Here is a 9,798-nt window from a genome sequence, read left to right on the forward strand (position 1 = left end):
ATCCACTTCCACTGGGCTTCTATCTCCCAAATATACTGTCTGAATCCCGTGAGAACTCAAGGGGAACTCAGGCAGCAGGATACGCCCTATTCCCAGCAGGAATAATCTTAAACCTTAAACCTGGAACCTAAACTGGGAACGCCCTAAACACGATTATCTTAAAACCGGGAACACCCTAATCTGCCTTGGTCCTTGAGCAAGGTCACCTACATTCAATGTCACTGCAACATGTCAGCAACATGGGGTACGCTGGCAAGGAAATTGTCATACCTACTTGGCTAATGGCTCCCAGTAAGGCCCTGTCTCAACATAAAAAATAAAAAGGATTGGGAAAGTAACAACTTAATGGTAGAATGCTTTCTCCCACCCCCCCAGGTACCACCAATTAAAAAAAAATTTTCAATTAGGAAAAAAAATGATTTTCATTAGTTTTGGGAAGCTGTCAAACTCACAGTAGTGAATATAAGTTTTCTCAAATTTTGATTTTTACTCTAAAACCCAATTTTTATCATTGGTAACAGATATTGGCAATTGTTTTCCTTAAATAGACAGCTTCCTTTCTTTCATTTTTAAGAAAATATCTGCCAGTATCCCAGCTGGCCTCTCAGTTATTCTTTCAAGTTAAAATAGTATTTCATGAAAAAAGCAAACTATTGAAATCACAACTCAAATCAGAAGTGCTTTTCCTTGCCGGGCACAGTGGTGCATGCCTGTAATCCCAGCGACTCTGGAGGCTAAGATAGGAGGATCGCAAGTTCAAAGCCAGCCTCAGCAAAAAGCAAGGTGCTAAGCAACTCAGTGAGACCCTGTCTCTAAATAAAATACAATATAGGGTTGGGGATGTGACTCAGTGGTTGAGTGCCCCTGAGTTCAATTCCCAGTACCACTCCCTGAAAAAAAGTGCTTTTCCTTGAGACAGCCATCATACTTCAGTATACAGCAGTGTTTTATGTTGTGCCTCCCAGTTCATTACAGAATATCAAAGACATGTCCTCAAGGGTCGACAGACCATGAATTTAATACTGCATATTGTTTCATCAAGGATATCCTTAAACAAAACCAGTATTTTTTTCCTGAGTGAATTGAATATAATGTCTACTGGTATATGTGCAAATGTCAATTAAGTTAAAAATGCAAATATCTATATTATGAAAATTGTTTTGTATTTGGGTTTTTTTGAGGGTTTTTTTTTTTTGGCTTTGGTTTTTTGTTTGTTTGTTTTGGGTGCTGGGTATGGAACCTTGTGCTGCTAAGCATGTGCTCTACCACTGAGCTATAACTCCAGCTCCATATTGGGTACTTCTAACCCAGGGCATCTCAGCTATTTCTGCAGACACAGAAATATTTCTTTAATGAATAAACTTAATTTTTTAGAACACTTTTAGGTTCAGAGCAAAACTGAGCATAAAACAAAGAATTCCCATATAACCCCTGTCCCAGTCACACATACAGTCTCCCCAACTATGGACATTCTGTACCACAATGGTACTAGAAACAAGAATCTTAGCTGGCTCTAGAAACCTAAGAATCTCCAATATAGTAATTAGGATGCTAAAGCTTCCACAGGTTTCTATTCTCTTACAGTGTACGCCTATACAGAACCTGGCCTGATACATGAATTCACATTGTATATTTCACTCTAATGGAAATAGACAATAACACACAGAACCAAGAATAGGTATTGATATTGGCTCTAGAACACTTCAATTATCCCACCTGCCCATATGCATCATAAAAGAGTTACCATCCTAATTATGTTTAATTTTGATTAATGTTCCAGTAAATTTGCTTTCCCTAAATATATTGATTAAAAAAAAAAAAGCCCACATACAATGCAAAACTGATTTGTCAGAGAAAGTCAGTCTGAGATTAAATATTTATTGTGCCTGAACCACAAGTAGAAAAAATTTTCAAAGGCTGACTATTTTAATGCTAACTCGATGCAATATTGCACTTTGGTTTACAGGAGAGGTAATTACACAGCTAGCGTCCGGGTTTTGAGGTTTTGAGGATTACATTTGGGGCGGCAGGGATAATGAAAGAAAAGTCTAATGCTTTTAGATTCTTCCAGAAAAACAGTGCTTGTTGAATAAACAAAATTAACAGTAGAAAAGATGAGAAAGACATAAATTTTAGGAAACTTTCACCCAAGCAAGTGCTCAAGTTCAGTCTCAAATTCGCTCATACCAAGAGGTCAAGATACCACAAACTAATGCAATCAATCAACAAAACGGGAAAACAGATGTTTGACACAGGCAGGCAGGGTTTTCCTAAATTAGGCTCACCTTCGCTAATCCAAATCAGTTTTCAGAAATGGCGTCTACAAAAACTACCCAAACATCCCCCTAATAATTTACACTCCTCCTCCACAATAGGGAAGCCATTATTTACCAGAAGTTTTACTTTCTCTTTCAAACCCTGCTGGCTTCCTCCTGCCCCACATTTAGCCAAGAAGCAACTGGGTAGCCTTTTCCTTTCTGTCTTCTCCAGTCCAAAATTAGAGAACTGGGGTGAGAAAAATCTATTTTATGGAGAAGCCAAGTGGTTGTTCTTAACTGCAAGGTTGTTTTGAATACTGATTAATTTGCAAAGGAAAGTTGCAATGACAGGAAAATAAAGCTCTACACCTCTGATTAACCACAATTACATATATACACCCTCAAACACACTGACTCATGGAACACACATACACACACATATAAATGTGAAGGGACAGCTAATTCAGCTGAGTAGTGCACATCAAATCAGCTCCCAGATTCAAACAGATCATCCATACCACCTGGGATGCCTACTCACCCCCAAACTAAATGATATAACAGCCAGGTGCAGTGGCTCAGGCCTATAGCTCTAGCTACTTAGGGACAGGCAGGAGGATCCATTGAACCCAGAAGTTGGAAGCCAGCCTGGTTAACACAGAGAAAAACAAAAACTGTTCTTCTGTCTCAAAAACAAAACATTGGGCTGCCTAAGGATATAGCTCAGGTCTCGAAGTGCTCGCCCAGCATGTAAAAGGGCCTGAGTTCAAATCCTCATCACCACCAAAAAAACAAAAGTTGTCCCATTTTCCCAGCCTGACCCAAAATAAAGTTCTTCTGATTGACTTCTTTCTGAGAAACACTCTAATCACTCCTCTAACCTTTCAAACCTTCAATATTATCTGTACTTTTTGTGTCAAGAAAAACCCCAAGGGACTATTCCTAAGTGGTAATCAACTTTTAATGTGTTGAATATTAAATAGGATGTAATCAAAGCTTTTGGAGAACGCAAAGAGACTTATCACAAGGGCCTTTGTGTAAAACAGGAATTTACAGTTTGCCATGTCTATACCTTTTACGTGAAGGCCTCGGTCTCCTCTACCACAGTGTAAATCCCCAGTCCCTATTCATTTTGTTTTTTTCCCAGTAGCTTAGAATCTCCCAATTACTCTTTCTTTCCTTTGGGTCATTAATGACTACCATGAATCATAACTTACCCAACTCTGTAGTTAGATACTGCAGTTTTTAATAATAGCAATTATTAGGATTGAGTATTAGCTATTTCCCAGGCACTACACAAAGTACTTTATGGTATATGAATTATCTTACTTAATCCTCACAACTATTCTATCAGTGGACCTGGTATCTAGATTGTGGATACTGAAACAAACACAAAGAAGTTGAAGCACCTAGCCCAAGGTCTAAGAGGTGGTGGATCTGGGATTAAAGTCCAAGGTCTCACAGTCCACTCTTTTAACTCCTATAGTAACTGTACACCAGGAAACCCTCAAACACACTGCCCAAGTGTCTCAACACTACAACAATAGTTTACCTTTTTAGGAAAGCTCAAAATATAAGTTCCTCTGCTGATGCAATTTAAGTGGAAGGTGAGGTAAATGTTCAGTGATTAGTAAAGTTATTTATTCCTTTTTTTTTTTTTTATGGTACTGGGGAATAAACTCAGAGGTACACTACCACTGAGCTACATCTCCAGACCTTTTTCTTTTTTATTTTGTGACAAGCTGCCTCAAACTTGTGATCCTTCTGCCCCAGTCTCCTGAGTTGCTGGATTACAAGTGTGGACCACTGCACCTGGCAAAAGTCATTTATTCCTACAGATGGGCTAGCAGAGGGAAAGCCAGATAATTCAAACATTATTTTCTTTTGGGAATAGATTTGCTTTCCTTATTATTCTTTTGTTAGACTCTTAAAATGAATTTGCAATAAACATGTCCAAGATAAACTGACAAATAAATAAAGCTGAAAAAAATCTGGAGAAACATACTAAACTATAGGTACAATAATAAATTTAATTTTTTATAATATCATGTATTACTTTGTGAAATGGACAAAACAACTTATTTTAATGACATTTAAACTCTATTATTAGGAAGGGACCAGAGACGTGTAACTCTGTGGCCTCCTTTCCCCTCAGTTTAGTTCTCCTAAATTAAGAACTTCCACTTATAGCTACCTGAATACAGTATGCTGTTTTAAGCCTCTGCACACTCATGTTCTTTCAGCCTTGAATGCAACTGTTTACAACTCAACTTTGTCAGAATCTCCATTCATCCTACAAAACCCTATTCAGGTGTTCATACCTACTAAAGCCCCTCTGTAATAAAGCCTTTCTCTCAACCATTAAGAGAACTTATCTCTTTTCTTGGACATTTAATAGGAATTTAGACTTACAGAGCTCTTACCATATACTAGCATAGTGCTTAGGATTTTTATCTTTTTTTAATTGAATCTTCAATAATACCTACAAGAAAGGTACTCTTGGCATCTTCTTTTACAGATAAGAAAACTAAGGCTCAGATTCTGATTAGGAAGCAGCAGACCTAAGACCTGATCCCAGATCTATTTGATTCCAGAGCCTGAGTCTTGAACCACTACTCTGTCCTGTCCCTTGCCCTAAATCCAAACCCACAAAGCAAACAACCTGGTCTCCACAACAGTTCTAGTTCAATGAAACCAAGGATGATTTCTCATTCTCCTTGGATTCTGCCTAGCACAATAATTGGCTTTCAGTATATATGTTTGCTGATCTGAATTAATAACTATGATAATCCTAACACAATAAATGAGAACTGGCCATATAGAAATTCATTCTTCCAAATACTGTTCATTTTAAATATTGGAAGCATTTCAAACAATGGACCACCAAATACCATCTGGCCAGCCTGACTACAGTGCACCAGAGTAAGCCAAGGTCACCAGCAACAAGTACATATGTACCATATAAATTCTTTTCACCACAGTCAACAAAGTCAGAGATAGCTCAGCTATGTTATCCTGCCATATCTTACAGAGATTATTTCAGTTGATTTTTTTCTTTTTTCTCTTTTTTTTGGTGCTAGAGATTGAACTCAGAACCTTGTGCATGTAAGGCAAGCACTCTACCAACTGAGCTATGTCCCCAGCCCCTCAGAGAATGTTTCAGAACACCAGAGAGTTCTTCAGGATTTGGGGATGTCCCGCAAGTACTATTTAGGTGATTTTAAAAATAAGTTACCCAAAAGTTACGGTAAAAAATAAAAATAAAAAATTAAGGAGGCTGGGGTTGTAGCTCAGTGGTACAGCAATTGCCTTGCACACATGGGGCACTGGGTTTGATCCTCAGCACCACATAAAATAATTAAGTGAAACAAAGGTATTGTGTCCATGTTCAACTAAAAACAAAAATTAAAAAGTGGATATAAAATGTGATTGGTGGAGCTCAAGGTGTGGCTCAGAGGTAGAGAATTTGTCTAGCATGTGTGAGGCCCTGAGTTAGAGTCCTGGGACAGGGAAGGTGTGGGGAGTGATACGCAGCCAATCAAAAATCCTCAAAAAAATACTTCTGCACTTAAAACACCCTAGGCTTTTTTCACCTCTCTTTGAATGGTGGCCCCATGTGTAAGGTCAGACTCAAGTGAAAACTCCCCTAGAGCAGAGGGCATATGCACTGAATTACTGAATTACTTTGTACTAATTAGAGTACCAGGCATGTGCCTGACACAGGAGGTACTCTATAACCCTAAATTTTGGCCTCAAAATCTTTAAAACCTTCCCTCCAGAAGGACAGAGTTGCAAATCCTTGGTCTTGTATTCAAGGCCCATTTACCTTCCCAAATTCTCAAGATCTTATATCCCCATACCTTGTCACCCCTTGCTCTTCATACCCATTATTTGGGACCCAGTTCAATCTCTCCTTTGGCAAGAAAGACTACCTAGACAACTCCAAATCTTGTAACCTTTCATTACTCTTAAGACCTGTAACTTTCTAAGACAATGGAAATGTTCTAGATCTGTACTATATGTTCTTTTGTATATAATAGCTACCTGTTAGACAGCACAGGCGTAATGCCTCAATATCTCTTTGGTAACACCAACCTGCTGCATTCTATGGTTAAAATATTCATCAAATCACCCCAGTAGACTGAAAATTATGTACACAAGACACATCTTATTTTTCATAGCAACTCTCATGAAATTGACAAAAGTAAATATTTGCTTATGTACATGCCAGTTTATCAGAAAATATCAGCAAAAAGGTGCTGGACTCAGGCATCTACAGTGATGTTCACCACTTCTGCCCCATCTGAATGTCATGACACACACAGACAGGAAGGAAAAAGCAACTTTCTGAAGACACAAATGACCACTGATCAAGCCACAGGTACTCTAGTTGAAATGACATTTAGGTCATAATTTCCCTTTACCTAAAACTTGCCTAAACATCTCCATTAGCAAGTAGCTAAATTCTGATGGCAAATTATGCTGACAAAAAATTTAATTTCTTCCCAAGTTAGAAGCAGAAGTTACACAGTAAAATGACCTAAGCCAGTCCTATTTGTACAACCTTTTTTCACCTTTTTATTGAGCATATATCTCCCTTGGAGTCCTTCAGCCTACTGGTGGGATCTCACTGTGCAGACACATGTAAGAAATTCATTGACACTTTTCCCAGTAGGGCCTATACTGGCTCTAAATTAAGACCCAATATTTAAGTATCAACAGTCAATAGAACATAAGATATATAGAAGGCACAAGTTTCAGCACTATGGTACTATTACCTTGGGCAAGTGTCTTGTCCCTTTGGCCTCAATTTCCTTATCTTCAAAAAGGAATTAATATTAGGTGAACTACCTACCTCACAAATCCTTTATGAGTAAGTCATAACCATGGTTATTCTTCCCAAATGAACTACATAGATAGATAGAAAGATAGATAGATAAAAGATTCATGAATTTGCTAATGGTTCTTTGTGGAGTATATGCTAACAAATGGACTAAGATCAACACTCCAACATTTTTTTCCCCAAATTTCTTCATCCCATCCCACTATGCAAATGTCTGAGCAAAAATTCAACAAATACTTCAGTCTGGCACATATAATAAGGAAACAAACATGTTGACTCAGAGAACACAGACATATTTAATATAAAATATAACAGAAAAGTGACTGAATCAAGTCATACCACAGTCTAACTCCGCATGTAAAACTGTGAGATTTACTGCTTTTTTTCAAACCAATGCTTCATCAGAACAGCCAGCTAAAAATTCACAACCCATACACAGAATAAATAAACCATTTAGATATTTAAAAAACAGCAGGTACACATTATCTACATGTTTAACAAGAAAAAAAAAAAAAAAAAAAAGACTGTATTCCAACTACTTGGGAGGGTGAGGCAAAAAGATCCCAAGTTCAGGGACAGCCTGGGCAACTTAGCAAAACCATGTCTCAAAATAAAATAAATGGATGGGGATGTAGCCCAGTGGTAGAGTGCTTGCCTAACATGTGAAGGCCAGGGTTCAATCCCAATACCATTAAAAATAAAGTTAAATTTTTAAAAAAGTTAAAAAAAAAAAAGACTAACCACTGGTTTCGCCAACACCACACACTTAATATTACAGAGTGATATGTACTAAATGTGAAAAAAGCAACTTGGGTGAGAGTTTGAATTTTGCTAATTTAAGTGCAACCACACCCCTCAACAGGTAAAGTTGGCACACCGGGCTTGGCCAAGGCCAGCCTGTCTTTGTTTCCCTCTATTCTGCATTTACCCAAGATCTTGGCTCTGAGACAGAAAACTCCCACTCTTGATTGGTTCATTCTGTCCCATGCAATTAAGCAACACCACAATCCAGTAAACGCAATGGCTCAATTATTTATCTTCTAGTCGAGTTTACCTGGTGTTTATAAAAGAACAATGTCAAGGAGGAAAGAGGTTTATTGCTCTCTAGAGCGGACCTGACCGGGGATTTGTCTTTTTTTATTTTATTTTTACAAGGTGGGGAGATGCATGGCTTAACCTAGAAAAAGATGGGGATGGGGAAGAATTTATAGAGTACAAGTCTTTCAGTTTCCCTACAAGAAACTTGATTCGTATTCAATAATCCTACCCCAAACCAGCCCGTAAGGCTATAGGGGTATACCTATTCCCACCTCCAGAGGGGCACAGCTGGCTTCCGAAAGAGCAGGAGCAGGGCAAGGCGGAGGAAGCGCTGAGCCGGCGAGGCAGGGAAGAGGCTCTTTCCAACACGCGCCCCCGCCCACACACACACCACCAGTGATCTCGGCCGGCGTGACAGTCGCTCCCGTGCCCCGAACGTCCCCAAAGCCCCAGGGAGCAGGAAGTCCGGGGGCTGTCGCTCTCTCCATCCACCCCAACACTAGTATGCCCTCGCTCCATGATTCTGCCCCCTCGAGTTCATTCCCAGTCTTCCTCCGCTTATCCCCTTTCCCCCAAGACCGAAACTTCCTTCCAGTGCCCCCTTCTCTTCCGAGACCGCTCCTGTCATCCCAGGGAGTTGTCCCTTCAGGGAGACCCTCCGTGTCTTCTCATATCCCGCCAGCTCCACTGAAGCGTTCATTCGCAACTACCGCCCAAAACACTCCCGAAGGCTCGCAGCCCCTGCGGCGCCCCCCACGGTCCCCCGGCCGGCCGGCCGTCGGGGGACGCGGCCCCACCCTTCGCCCCCTTCACCTGTTTCTCCAGCTGTGAGGCCCGACAGGCCGGGGCTGAGCTTGCGTCGGGTGCGGGTGGCCGGGCTCCCTCGGGCCGCCGGGCCTCTCCTAGGCGACGCAGAGGGGCAAAGCCGAGCTGGGGTGCTCGTCAAGGATCCGGTTGGGGCTCCTTCCCTCCGCTGCGACGTCGGAACCCCCAAGCTCCCCCTCCCCGTCTACACCGCCGCAGCTCCGGAAACCGCTGAATTACAGACTCTCCAGCCAATCCCCACCCAGCCCCTGCCTAGCCAAGACACGCCTCATGCATAATTCATGAGAGGGCCAGCTTGCTCGGCCACCCAGAGGCCCCAGAGCATGGCTGTACATCCGAAACCCCACCCACAAACCAATAAAAAGAGCCTCTAAGAGAAAGGGCGGAGTCAAAAGAAGACTGGGTACGCCCCTGTGTTGGCTGTTCCAAGGGCTTAGTGCTCCTCCCTCCGTAATAACCAGGGAAGAACCCAAGCCCTGGGCACCGAATCACGGGGGGAGGGTGGGGAAATGACCGGAATGTCCTGCTGAAAACTCAGCTGAGTTCCTGGCAGTGCGTGACGTCAAGACACTTTAAATGCCCTGATACGGCTCCCTGCTGCCCGCTTTCCCTTTTCCCGGCCCTTGGCACCACGTGGGGAGAGGTTAAGAGCTTCTTACCACGTGGGAATCAGCCAGTTCAGACTCCCAGTTAGCACCGGATCCTCCGGGGGCCCAACTCCTGAACTAGGTGTCTGAGGACAACAAAAAGAACATGGGCGACTCCTGCCTGCTTTGAACTTTGGTTTCTGCGTGAGTCGGGCACACACACCCGGAAATATGACGCCAAAATAGAGTA

At 41.4% G+C, this 9,798-nt stretch overlaps 1 protein-coding gene across 5 annotated transcripts in view; it reads right to left on the minus strand.

The window, feature by feature from the left end:
- Stat3 (signal transducer and activator of transcription 3) overlaps positions 1-9,169 on the minus strand; it is a 60,223-nt gene extending 51,054 nt beyond the window's left edge. For 4 of the 5 annotated variants that reach the window (XM_046446554.2, XM_046446557.2, XM_046446555.2 and 1 more), the window contains exon 1: positions 8,950-9,169. The gene's annotated coding sequence lies outside the window, so the exon portion shown is untranslated. The remainder of the gene's footprint in view (positions 1-8,949) is intronic. The other variant, XM_046446553.2, reaches the window with a different exon arrangement.
- Between the last annotated feature and the right edge of the window lie 629 nt (positions 9,170-9,798).

This window comes from Marmota monax, unplaced genomic scaffold, assembly GCF_021218885.2.
Source record: "Marmota monax isolate L192 unplaced genomic scaffold, Marmota_monax_Labrador192_F-V1.1 WCK01_AAM20220418_F8-fsc00346, whole genome shotgun sequence".
Taxonomy (NCBI): Eukaryota; Metazoa; Chordata; class Mammalia; order Rodentia; family Sciuridae; genus Marmota; species Marmota monax.